This window comes from Meriones unguiculatus, chromosome 11 (genome assembly GCF_030254825.1).
Source record: "Meriones unguiculatus strain TT.TT164.6M chromosome 11, Bangor_MerUng_6.1, whole genome shotgun sequence".
NCBI classification, from domain to species: domain Eukaryota; kingdom Metazoa; phylum Chordata; class Mammalia; order Rodentia; family Muridae; genus Meriones; species Meriones unguiculatus.
In genome coordinates, this window is record NC_083359.1 from 21,372,068 (window position 1) to 21,384,745 (window position 12,678).

Here is a 12,678-nt window from a genome sequence, read left to right on the forward strand (position 1 = left end):
TGGAAATGACATGGGCTTTTGAAACCTCAAAGCCTGCCCCCAAGGACAGGCCTCACCAACATCCCACCAATTGAGAGCAAGTATTCAAACCTAGGAGCCCATGGGAGCCATTCTCATTCAAACCACCACACAGCCCATCATGGCACTAAGGTATGAAAGCAGAAGCCTGGGGCAGCTGGCCACCTCGCATCTGCAGTCAGGAAACAGCATTAAATGCTGATGCTGGTGACTTCATTTCATCCCTGCCCCCAGCCCAGGAAATGGCAACACACACATTCAGGGTGGGTCTTCTTACCACTGATAAACCTCCCTAGACACAACCAGAAGTTTGCTCTCTGCATAACCTAAGTCCAATAAAATAACGATGATGATTAACCGTTATAACCCTGTTTGTGGTGTAACATGCCGTTGAACTCCTGACACCAGGACATAAGCTGGAGGTTTATTTCACTCAGTTCACATCAGGGGCCCCTGTGTTGATCTTTTTAAGAGTGTATTTAGTCCTATTTGTGTGTTTGAGTGTTTTCCCTTTGAGAGACCAAAGAATTGAAAATTGGTTTTTTGGGTATTAGTTTGGGTTTTGGAACACAGGCCTGGGTAAAGGCCAGACAGGTGGAGATATGTCCAGCCACCTGGGGAAAAGAATTAGATTTACCGCATTCTTTTCTTGCCCACTAGAGATACAGTTGTTGGGAAACCGGCCCAGATAGCCAGGCCAGAACTGCTTATGATCTTGGTGCCTAAAGTAAACCAGTCATTTCAAAAGTCAATTTCCCTTACCCAATCAGGTAACAGCAATGCATGTAACCATCTGCTTGCACTTTTTTCCCTTTAATAACCTTGTTCCCCTAGACCATGGGGCCACATTCCTCTCCTGCTTCCACAGCTCGAGCTTGTAAAAAAAAAAAAAAAAAAAAGATTCTCAAGTGTTTTGCAGCAGAGTCAAGAGTCAATTCCGGGTGGTTTTGGTGGGTCTCACAAACTGGGCATAACACCTTCATGTATATACAAGCGCCAAGTGTGCCTGAAGCCCACAGAGGGCACCAGATCCTCTAGAATGGCAGTTAAAGATGGACCCGGCTGTCTGCAGCTGCCGCTGGAGACACGGTGGCTGCATCTGGACCCTTTGGCCCCAGCAGAGCGAAGTGTTTGGCGGTGATGGTAGGAGCTATGCCCGAGTCCCCTGAGGGGGGTGAACCAAAGGGACCATGTGTGTCTGCTATTCTGGCACTGAGCCTGGCAAGCCAAAGGGACCGTGTGTGTGTGTGTGTGTGTGTGTGTGTGTGTGTGTGTGTGTGTTGCTATTCTGGGAGATTCACGCCACACTAAAATCACCTGCTGCTTTAGGTAAGACAATTCTAAAAACCCAGCACAGCCGAGAAACTTAAAATTTCCCTCGAGATTTCTAAGAAGCTATTTCCAAGCTTTTTTCTTCCTGATTTCTGTACACTCTACTCTTATATTTTAAAATGCTTTAAATTCCTTATCTAATGCTTTATATAATTTTCTCATTGGGTTTATAAGTCTTAATCATAATTAACTGTTTATTTTATCTTTTAGACTAGGCCACAACAACAAGCCTTGTTTTAAATTGATATGGACTTTTACAAAAATTCAAAGTTACATTTTACTATCTATCATTCAACCCTGCTTCAAAATAAATTTTATATAATAATAAAATTTCAATGTTATAAGTGTCTATTCAAATTAAGTTGGTTATAATAAATTCAAACATAATTTCAAAATTGCTTTATACTGTTCTACTATATTGTTGGTTTTAAACTTATAGCTCAGTGGTTCATTATTACATACAAGTTGCTTACTAATATTACAGATTAAGATCTATTAATTTTAAAATATGTATTTGTGTTAAAACTGGGTCGATTTGCTGTATCTCTACTATCAAAAGGTTAAAATATGCTTGGTCTTGTTCTCTTAATCTTTAGTATAGCCTTAGACTATTATAAGCTATAAAATTTTATATATTAAATCATACAAAAACTCTTGTCCTCTCACTTTAATGAATTATATTCATGACTTTTAAGGTTCTAACTTAGCAAGGACAAAACCTAAAGTCCTAATATTTAATGGTTAACAAATGCAAGTTAACAGTCATCTCATAGATATATATTTATAGTCCTACAGATGCAAACATGGTCTCACTACAATTTTTAATAAACAGCTGAAGATGGTCCTTGAGTCACCATATAGGAGTTGGTAAAAATAGTAAGAGCCATCCCGACTGGCTCCAGACCTTAGCTGCCCTCTGAGGCTGCTGGCATTCCCACAAAAAAAAAAAAAAAAAAAAAAAAAAAAAGGAGGTTTGCATAGCCAAAAGTCAGTTCTGCCAGGTGACTTTTTCAAATACAGCCAAAGTGGATGCTGGTCCCGCTGCTGCTACAACATGCCACAGCTGCCTGCAGGCAGACTGGCCTCTGGAAATCAAAATGCTCCCAAGCAGGCTTGTCCCCTGTGCCCAGCCATGGAGGTTTGACCAGCACAGGAGCCACAGGTACTCCCAGCCTTCTAGCTCTTTGGCCTGGCGGAGGACAAATGGCTCCTTGACTCAGCAACCTCCACCACCATCGCCCAGCCCTGAGCAATATCACAGGTCTGTTGTTGACTTCACAATGAGGTCCCACAGACATATTGCCAACTTCTGTGTTGGGAGACTTCAGATGCCTTCCCAGTTCTCTTCATATGCACGAGACCAGGCCTTAAGCCCAAGTCCTAGAGCTGCTATTCTCAGGCCTAGACACAGTCCAGACTCAAGAAACAGGCCTAAATGTAATCTTTTACCATCCCTTTAGCTAAAGGACAATAAATGTTCATAGCAGTCTCAACTATGTCTCATAGTAAATAACTAATACAAAAGTCCCTCTAAAAAAAAAAAAAAACATATTTGAGAGTCTTCAAAAAAGTGTCTTAAGGTTAATAAATACAAGTTATGCATATTTGAGAGTCTAAAAATGTGTCTTAAGGTTGGCAATGCAACTTATAAATGTTTGAGGGTCTAAGAAAGTGTTTCAAGGTTGGTAAAGGCAAGTTATAAAGGTTACAAGGTCTAAGGTGATTTCAGGCATCGTAAATAGGTAAAAAGGCTTAATATTTCCTCCTGTTGCTATGCTACTGTTGTATTGACTGTCCAGAGTTTTGACCTTTATCAAAAGAGCTCTAATTTATTAATCTGATTCTAATACAAAAACATTCCACTATACCACGTACTATTATGGTTCTAAGCTCAAGATTGTAAGCCTCCAAAATATGTATGCTTATACTAAAAGTTAAGATCAAGTGAGTTTCCCTTTTACTTCATAAAAGCCTTTTGCCTTTTCAGAGCTCACCTTAAAAAATACTTATGCTATTAACACAAATATGTACAATGTATATTTCAGTGCAGAGTACAATTGTGATGCTAATATGTCTAAAGTTTTATCTCCTTAAAACTTAAAAGTAATTCTTGTAAGCTGCAGAAAGTCCACCTAAATCCACCTCTCAGGTCAATTGGACTCCAGATAAATACTACACTTATTGCCTATCTCAAAAGGTGGGACTCCTCCCCTTTCCCTGGTTTTGGGACTTCCTTTCCTGGCTACCAGACCACTGTTTACTGCATGCACCACTGGCTGGATTGGTGAGTTCTCCTTATTGACCAGCCACTAGATTGGTGAGTTCACTCCATTTTTTTCAGCATAAAACACCTCTCTTGGTAGGGGAAGCTTGACCGCAGAGCTCCAGCAACTTCGTTCTATCTTTTGAGACGGAGGGACCCCCCTAGCCGTAGCCTTAACTGTATAGGATTGACCCTCTATGCTGACCTCCATTTTAGGGCCCCACTCTCCCTTGGGCGGTACATCCCCATTCGCACACAGTCTCTTCTCCCCCTCTTTCACTCACTCACTCGTGGGAAGTCCTAGCTAGGCAAACTGTCCTACCCTCAGCCATGCCCTGCTGGGCATCTGTGCCTCGGCCGTGCCCTGATAGGCATCTGTGCCCCAGTCCCTGGCCAAAAGCTGACGAGCTATTGGACCAGGTAGCACCTCTCACTTGAGTCACACCTTGTCTTTGGGATGCCTTTGGAAGGTCCCTGACTTCTTCCCCCAATGGGAGACGCCCAGACGCCTGTTCCTCCAGATAGGATGTCCTCTGGAAAATTTTAAGTTTCTACACCTAGTGCCAGCTAGCACCTGGGCCTCTAAGTTTGCACACTTCTGTAACCCAACCTCACCTCAATGACAGACCCAAAACAAAGCCTTCTTTAAATACTGCCAGTGATTGGGTAAATAAAGGTCCCCACAGGTAGATGGAGGTTCCCATGTTCAAGTCTCATTGATCCAAACCTTCCACCTGTTTGCTCTCCCCAAAGTTTTCAATGTACACCTACAGGTTTCAATGAAACCTACTTAACTTTATCTTTTGCCTATATATGTGTTTCAGTGTCCTGCCAGACACAGTGTCTTATAGCCACAACAGCGCCAAAGCAGCTACAGGTGTTCAACTCTGACCTCACAGACTTCCATCAAGCTGGACCTGCACTTTCCCTCCCAGCCACGGATGTTCTCACAGACCCTGGAAAACATCAAAACAGCCTGTCCTTCCTGGACTTGGCCAACATTTCAGCCTTTTGACCTCCCTACAGCGACCCCAGTGTCAGCAGGAAGTAGCCAGAAGAGAATCTATGCCCATTATTCACTTATTATTAACAAAAGGCTGAAATGGTGTGCTTCGGGACCAGGACAAGCAGCTCCAGGTTCTCCCAGCATTCCCCAGTCACTACCTGCTGCATTGCATGGCTGGCAACTCTCTACTGACAACCCTCTACCCTAAATTTTCCAAGGCAGTGGCTTCCCTTACTCTTGACCTTGTAATCTGACCATTTTGTTGCTATAATCCTTCTCTCTCTCTTAACCCTTTGCATGACAACCAAGAGCTGCTTCCAATAAACCTAAATTTATATACTTTAACTTACCTTATAAAAAGCAGCCCAAGCTCCTCATTTTTTAATTATAGAAAAAGGGAGGAATATTAGCATTTTAGAACACAACCTGCTTCTGGGTTACCTAGCAACTTATGATGTCACCATGTGTCACCGGCCAGGTGGCCACACCTGGAAGATGTGGTTACCTTGCCCCTTAAAGGGACAACCCGACACGTGGTCACTCTCTTACTCTCTCTCTTCTCTCTTCCCCTCTTGCTCTCTCTCTCTCTCTCTCTCTCTCTTTCTCTCTCGGGTGCCCCCCCTTTCTCTCTCTTTCTCCCATCATGTCCTGTTCCCCCCCTTCCCTCCATACCCACCTAATAAACCTCTTGCATAGAAGATCGGTTGACAGCCTCACCTTTTAATAATCTAATACCACCTATACCACTCATGGAAGACGAGTCTCAGGATAGAATTGAAAGATGGTGCTATGTGACCTTCCAGTTTTGCTCAGTTCAAGTGTTTTATCAGCATTGAGAAGCCAACTCCATAGTCAGACATAATCTCATTCCTTTGTACATTATGTTAATACAATTTTCAGATTCCCTTTTTACCAGTTTCCCAACGCATGCCTGTGAGGCACTGACGTTGTTGATCGTGAAGAAGCATATCAAATATTTCTGGATTAAATAAATCAACACACTGGTTTTAGCTCACTCTTTCCTCCTGCTAGACAAAATGGGAATAAAACCAGGAATTTGATCCATATTAGCATCTGTATTCACAAAAAGCCACTGAATTTTTAAATTTATACCTACCAGATGGGTTTTCACATCACTGAGTTCCTTTGATGGGGACTCTGTCAAAGTGGGCAAGGCATGACGACATAGAACAACACACAGGAAATGCTCCAGGGGATATTAGTCACTATTGTACATAAGCTACTAATTTTATTTGGTAGAATATAAATGGACCTTTAATTTTTTTATTTATTGCCTTTATTTATGTATGTGTGTGTACACATCATACACATGAAAACGCCCAAAGAGTCCCAGGTCTGGATCCACAGACCTGGAGTCACAGGCAGCTGTGAGCCACCTGGTACAGGTGCTAGGAACTAAACCTGGATGTTTGCAAAAGCAGCAAGTGTTCCCCCAACCCCTGAGCCACTTCTCCAGCCCATGAATAGATTTTCTAAGTTACCCAGCTGGACTAGAACCGTTTTACTGTAATTCAATGGGATGTGGAAAAACAGACCAAAGTTCATGATTGAGTGGTGAGTTCTTTTTGCCAGGTGTGTTCACTTGGGTCTTTTCTGTGTGAAGCAGATTTCTCGCCCTTGCTATGACTCGTAAGACTGTAAAGATGCTGCCCTCAGAATCTGGTCACTTCCACATCCTAGAGCACACATCCCCTCCATTGTCACTCATCCCCAGAAAGGAGTGCGTGATCCTCCCTGCGTCCCTCCCTTACAATCTTCTGTTGTGCCTCCAGTGTATGGAGCTCTTGATGGGCCATCTCCACTCTTATCTCCTATCTTGAGCTCTAACAGCTTCGGGGGTGGGGGTGGGGGTGGACATTGGTGGATGGGAGGAGCACACTTGTCATGTGCTGTTAAGTACGTGGTCGTCTGGAATTGGTGTGAATAGTATGGGCTACAAGCCTCGGTTCTCCTCCCCTGTTGAGTGAACTGGGTTTAGTTAGTTCTTTCTCTTCCTGAACTTAGGATCTACACTGAGCCCACATTCCATGAGCTTCCCGGGAAGTTCAAACTACACAGTGGGTCCACTTCCCGACCCTTTTTATCAGGGATGATCCTCCAGACTCCGTAGCATACCGATGTCAACCATGTCGAGTCTCGGGTGTGTCACGTGCCCTTTAGTCACTGGAGATGAGCCTAAGTGTGTCAGATCCTAAAAATCTGACATTCAAGACCATTACCTGAGCTATCCCTATTCTCTTGTAGAAAACACTAGATGAGGCACTGACCAATTGACAGCCACCAGATGGCTCTGGGCTGATGTGATCAGACATTGTTTAGGCACACAGAAATAGTGAGTTTGGCCATAGATGATACCCAGAGGGAAGAAAACATGATGACATGTAAGGTCGTGAATAGAGTAAAAAAGAAATCTCCGTTTAGCTGTAACACATTGACTACCATGTTAAATAGAGCGTAATAGTTTACCTCTCTTCTAATAAGAGAAGAAAGAAAAGCATATTCATCAAAACCTACAGTAGTAGGGGCTAGAGAGATGGTTCTGCAGTTAAGAACAAATACTGCTCTTCCCAGAAGACACAAGCTCAGTTCCTAACACATCAGGCAGCTCATAGCTGCCTCTAACTCTAGCTGCAGAGGGATCCACCATCCTCTTCTGGCCTCTGTCTACTATACTTGCTTGCACATATAGGAAGGAATTATATGAAACTCTGTCTTCTGAACATGACATAGCTTTTGTACCCAAGAACCCACAGTAGTCATAGCTACCTGCACAAGATGTGCACAAGACTGGGAAGATCAACATTCCATCATGCATAGGGAGACTTATAAGGCCCCAGTCCTCCTCAGGCGCTATAGGAGTGTAATAGTTGCTGGTGAAGAACAAGCCATATTCCTCAGTTGGCACATTGTTCTTGCTCAAGTAAATAGCTTCCACCCATGGAAATAACCTTTAAAAAATGCAGTGGGCCACAAATAAAAGACAAAAAAAAAAATAGAAGGGGAACTTGTGAAAAAGAAGGGGTTTATTAGGAGAGAGGAGGAGATAAGAAAGGAAAATGTGAGAACATGATTAAAATATTGTGTATAAATAACACCGTGAAAGAATAAATCAATTTAAAATATTTTGGGGCTGGAGTGGGAGGCTCAAGTGGGGACGAGAAGTGAAGAAAGGGGCAAGGGAGGGAACAGAGAGAGAGAGAATTAAGACTAAGGGACGGGCTGGAGAGATGGCTCAGCCGTTAAAGGCTAGGCTCACAACCATAAATATAAGACTAAGGGACATTTGAGGGGAAGTATGGAAACCTACTAGAGTAGATACTTCCTAAACTATATACATGTATTTGAAGGTAATCTAAATGAAATAATCAAATAATGGGGAAACAGAACTCAACTGGACATCGCGTGTCAGCAAATGAAGCTTACAGCACTGGGGATGGGTTACATCTAATTGAGTCAATGACCGAAGGGAACCCCTAGACAACCCACACTGCTTCAAAGACCACATTTGCTCTCCACAAACTGATAGCAAGGCCCTATGGCTCAAGACAACACCTACACAACTCATCATTGACCACAAAGCTGAACTGGCACCTATCCAGAGTCTTCTCCCCTATGGGATAGTGTTCTTAGAACTGAAAATTACTCTGAACACTATCAAAAGCGAAACATAAATGACAGCTCAGTTACAAACCCTTCAACTTACAATGGTGTCCTGACTGCAAGACACAGAGGTGCCACAGTGGCATGAATCCTGTGGGAGTAATCAACCCATATCTGATTTGATTTAAGACCACTCCACAAGATGGAACCCATACCTAATACTGTTTGGGTGACCACGAACCTGAAATAGACAGCCCAGGGACTCAAGGGAAAACCAAATACTACTGTTCCAATAAAGGAATGTAGCAATAAAATGACTCCTAATGACATTTAGCTATACTTGTGTATCAGTGCCTTACCCAGCCATCATCAGAGAAGCTTCCTCCTGTAGTAGGTGGGAACAAATAGAGAGACCCAAAGCCAGACTGTAGGCAGATAACGAGAGAGCTTGGAACATTCATCCCTAAACGAGATGTCTCCATCAAATTCCATCCCCTCGGGGCTCAACTCTGTGAAAAAGGAGGTGGAAAGGGTATAAGATCCAGAAGGGTTGGAGAACAGCAAGGAAATAAGACGTTCTAAACACAGCAGGACCAAGGCACATATGAACTCACAGAGACTGAGACAGCATGCACAGGGCCAGCACGGTGGGCTATATCAGAGTCTGTATCTGGTGGGCTCTTGGAGCGAAAAGGAAAAGTAGACACATACCCCCATCCCTAACCCAGAAGCTGTCTCCAATGAATAACCACTTGCAAGTGAAAATGTAGGTTTTCTCCAAGGGAGAAAACAAAACACTGGGGAAACAAACTTCTTAAGGGTAGGCTGCAGGCCCAGCAGTAGAAGGCCAAGAGAAAACAAACTCAACAGTGTCTTTGGAGGTACCTTGTCTCATAACATCATGCCAGCATTTTTTGTTTTGTTATTAATTTCTTATTCGTGTTTATATTTTTGCCCTACAAGTCCTTTGCATGTAGATTATGGCTCCCAGTTTTGCATTTTTATGGGATTCTTGAGTTTGCAAATGGGTGGGTCTCTGTATCTATATTTCTTGTGTCTTTCCTTGCAATCTTTTCCTTCTGTTTGTTTGTTTTCTCCTATTCCAATTTGTTTATTTTTGTTTTACCTTGTTATATTTTATTTATTATTATTCCATAGATGCCTGCTTTTTTTTTTTAAACAAGAGACAGAAAGGTGGTAGATCCAGATGAAGAGATGGTGGGGAAGAATTGGGAAGAGTAGAGGGATATAAAACCATAATCAGGATATATTGTACAAAAAAATATTTTAATATAATAAAAAACATTTCTGAGTGACAAAATTGTATTTGGTCCCCACAATTAGTTTACAAGTCCTGACTTGGTAAGAGGAAATAACAAAAACAAGGTAAAAATAATGTTGGTTACTAGTGTTGGTAACAGTGAACAAATACCTGAAAGAAACAACTTAAGAAAAAATGTTTTAAAAAGAAAGAATTTATTTTTGGCTCATGGTTTGAGAGGCCTACAGTTTGTTCAGCCCTTAACCATTTGGTTCATGCTCTTAGGAAAAGCTTCATGGAGTTGGAAGCAGACGGAGGCTATTCTTCCCACAGCAGACTGGAGAGAGAAAGAGGGGAGGGAGGGGAGAGAACCTGACTCTTAAAATGGTGCCATCTGAAATCCAAGGGAGGCTCATAAAACACAAAACCTAAAAAAATCTTAGGGACTCAAGAAGCTCAATGGCAGCCAGGTGCAGTGGTACATGCCTGGGATCCCAGCATTCAGGGAGGCAGAGGCAGGCAGATCACTCGAGGCCACCCTGGTCTATAAAGCAAAACCAAAGCTACACAGAGAGATCCTGTCTAGGAAAAAGCAGAAGAAGAAAAAAAGAGGAGGAGGCAGAGGGGGAGGAGGAGGAGGACGAGGACGAGGAGGAGGAGGAGGAGGAGCAGAAGAAGAAGAAGAAGAAGAAGAGGAGGAGGAGGAGGAGGAGGAGGAGGAGGAGGAGGAGGAGGAGGAAGCAGCAGCAGCAGCAGCTGCTCAATGGCTCCAGACTCACAAGTCCCTTCTTCCCAAGGTTACACAAGCAATAAACACTTGCTAGGGAGGCAAGACATTCTATAATACCGTATACTTCCAAGGATACAGTGTTCCTTATCAGTGAGGCCACTGCCCTCAGTCACCCAAGTTTCTGCAAAAAAATCCCAAAATGTTTACTGGTTGACTAAGACAGACTTGGAGAAAATGCCTTTGCCCTATCTGACTGTTCACATCTCTCCAGAAAAGTCACATGACTGAGCCTGTGGACTCCAGACCATCACCCCTTTATCACCATCCTTGTCCACAGTTCTCATGTGGATAATTTGCACCAAGTTATTAGTGCTAGAGAAAATGAAAAAAGGGACCACAGTGACACCTACAGGCTACTAAGGGAAAGAAGCATTATTTGGTAACTTTTTTTCCTTTCTAAAATTGTTTTGAGACTTCCGTATGTAAGTGCCCTATCTACATCATTCCATACCTCCCTTTCTCCCCTCCAACTCCTCCCACTTCTCTCCACTTCCTCTGATTAATTATTCTCTCTCTCTCTCTCTCTCTCTCATACACACACACACATTTATAACAAAAACCCTGCCAAAAGTCCATTTAGTGTTCCTTGCATGAATAAATGCTTAGGGCTGATCACTTGAAACTAGATAGCCATCAGGAGGACTCTCATCTCTGAAGAAGACTGATTCTCCCTAGGGGGGAAAAAACTTTTATGTGAACTATGTGAGCCAGGGCAGGAGTTAAATATTAGAAAACCAAAATATTACATGAGAAAATATCCCACATTCTATCCCTTCAGAGAGTGGAGAGGGGCAATTACTTCGCATATGCAAATGGTCTATGAAGGAACACAGCATGACATGAATGGTAAAGCCTGAGATCACGTACATACACATGCACACATACTCACGCAAAATAAAGGTGATTTTGAAAAGAAGACAAAGACAGAAAGACCGCTCCGTCCCGATTAAATTATGCCATGCAGTAGTGAAAGAAACCACCTCTCTGTGTAAGGACAGAGTGCTAAGACACCTCACATATTTTGAAGACAGACTTCCACGGTCCGGTGTGCAGTGACAGGCCACAGCCAGGAGGGGGCAGTTGCAGAAGAGATAAAATCTCTGAGCCCCAGATGTAAGCTCCTTGGTTTCCTTGTGGGAGTCAAAGTACAATTCTACATGCAGAAGAACTGAGGTGGTATTCATGGTAGCTGGAGCCCTAACCTTGACAACCTGTGATAAGTCACCTCTGCGGGTGCTTTGTGAGAGGAAGAAGAAAGGAAAAACAGCGTGCAGCCCTATCTCTGTGAGAGCAGGAGACCAGGAAAGCTCTTTCCGTCAGAGCCTCCTCCATGCTGCAGCAGACAAGCCTTCCGTGAGTGAGCTGGAGTCACATATAGGAACGAGGTCCAGGAGAAACTAAGTTTTCCGGGCTCGAAGCTAAGGCACCTACACTACCCCTGACAGAAACACTAGGGCCCTTTCTTTAGTTGTAAACCAAATGGCCGATGACTTCATTATCCTGGCACAAGGCTCTGTGACCTCAAGTATGTTGGCACCTGTGTAGATGTGTATTTGTGCACGTCTATCTGCACATGTGTGTGCCTCCCAGTGTGATAGGTGTGAGACTGTGATTGGCCGGTCACCCAGCTATATCCAGGACCCTGTTCATCCAGAGTAAATCAGCATGAATCTTTCCGGGAGGTGTAACCTGGCGTGGTGATTAATGAACTGAATATCACTGTTGAACATAAGGAGGAGGGGCAAGAGAGAGGCAGTCCCCACACTTCAGTATCAGAGAAAGTAAACAAGAAACGCCCCTGCTGTGTATTTTGTAATCACTGACCTTCCGCTCTCTTTTCTGTGGTGAATGGATAATTAATCAGAATAAAAGCCTACTAAGACAGGATCTTACTCAGATGGTAAGAACCTGTGCTGATCATGGTAGCCCATGCCTTTACTTCCAGCACTCAGGAGAAGGGTGCAGGTGGTTTTCTCTGATTTGGAGGCCACTGTGGTCTACACTAGGAGTTCCAGGCCAAGGAGAGCCACTCATCTGTCTCTATCCACCCTCACAGTTGTGTGTTCGGGGCAGCCCAGCCGACCAGACTCCTAGCTGTCAGGGCCTATCAGCAGCATACCCCAAATAAGGGATACACATTAACCTAATGAGGTCCTCCTACCTTTTCCTATCCATCCTGAAGGTCACACACTCCTTCCCCAAAATGTAAGACACCCCCTATATTCCTACCATCCAGAAATCCGGATAGCCTGACACAGGTGTGTGCTGTGACTACTCAAAACTGTGTGGCATGAAACCTTACTCTCCCCCTGAACCTAATTAAGAGGATTCCTCTACTCTGCCTTGTCCTCCTGAACTCTCCCCAGGGCCTCCACCAGGCTGTCTTT

General features: G+C 43.5%; 1 protein-coding gene across 1 annotated transcript in view; it reads left to right on the forward strand.

The window, feature by feature from the left end:
* Window positions 1-12,678, forward strand: part of LOC110551028 (uncharacterized) — a 43,644-nt gene that overhangs the window by 12,786 nt on the left and 18,180 nt on the right. The gene's annotated exons all lie outside the window — the stretch shown is intronic.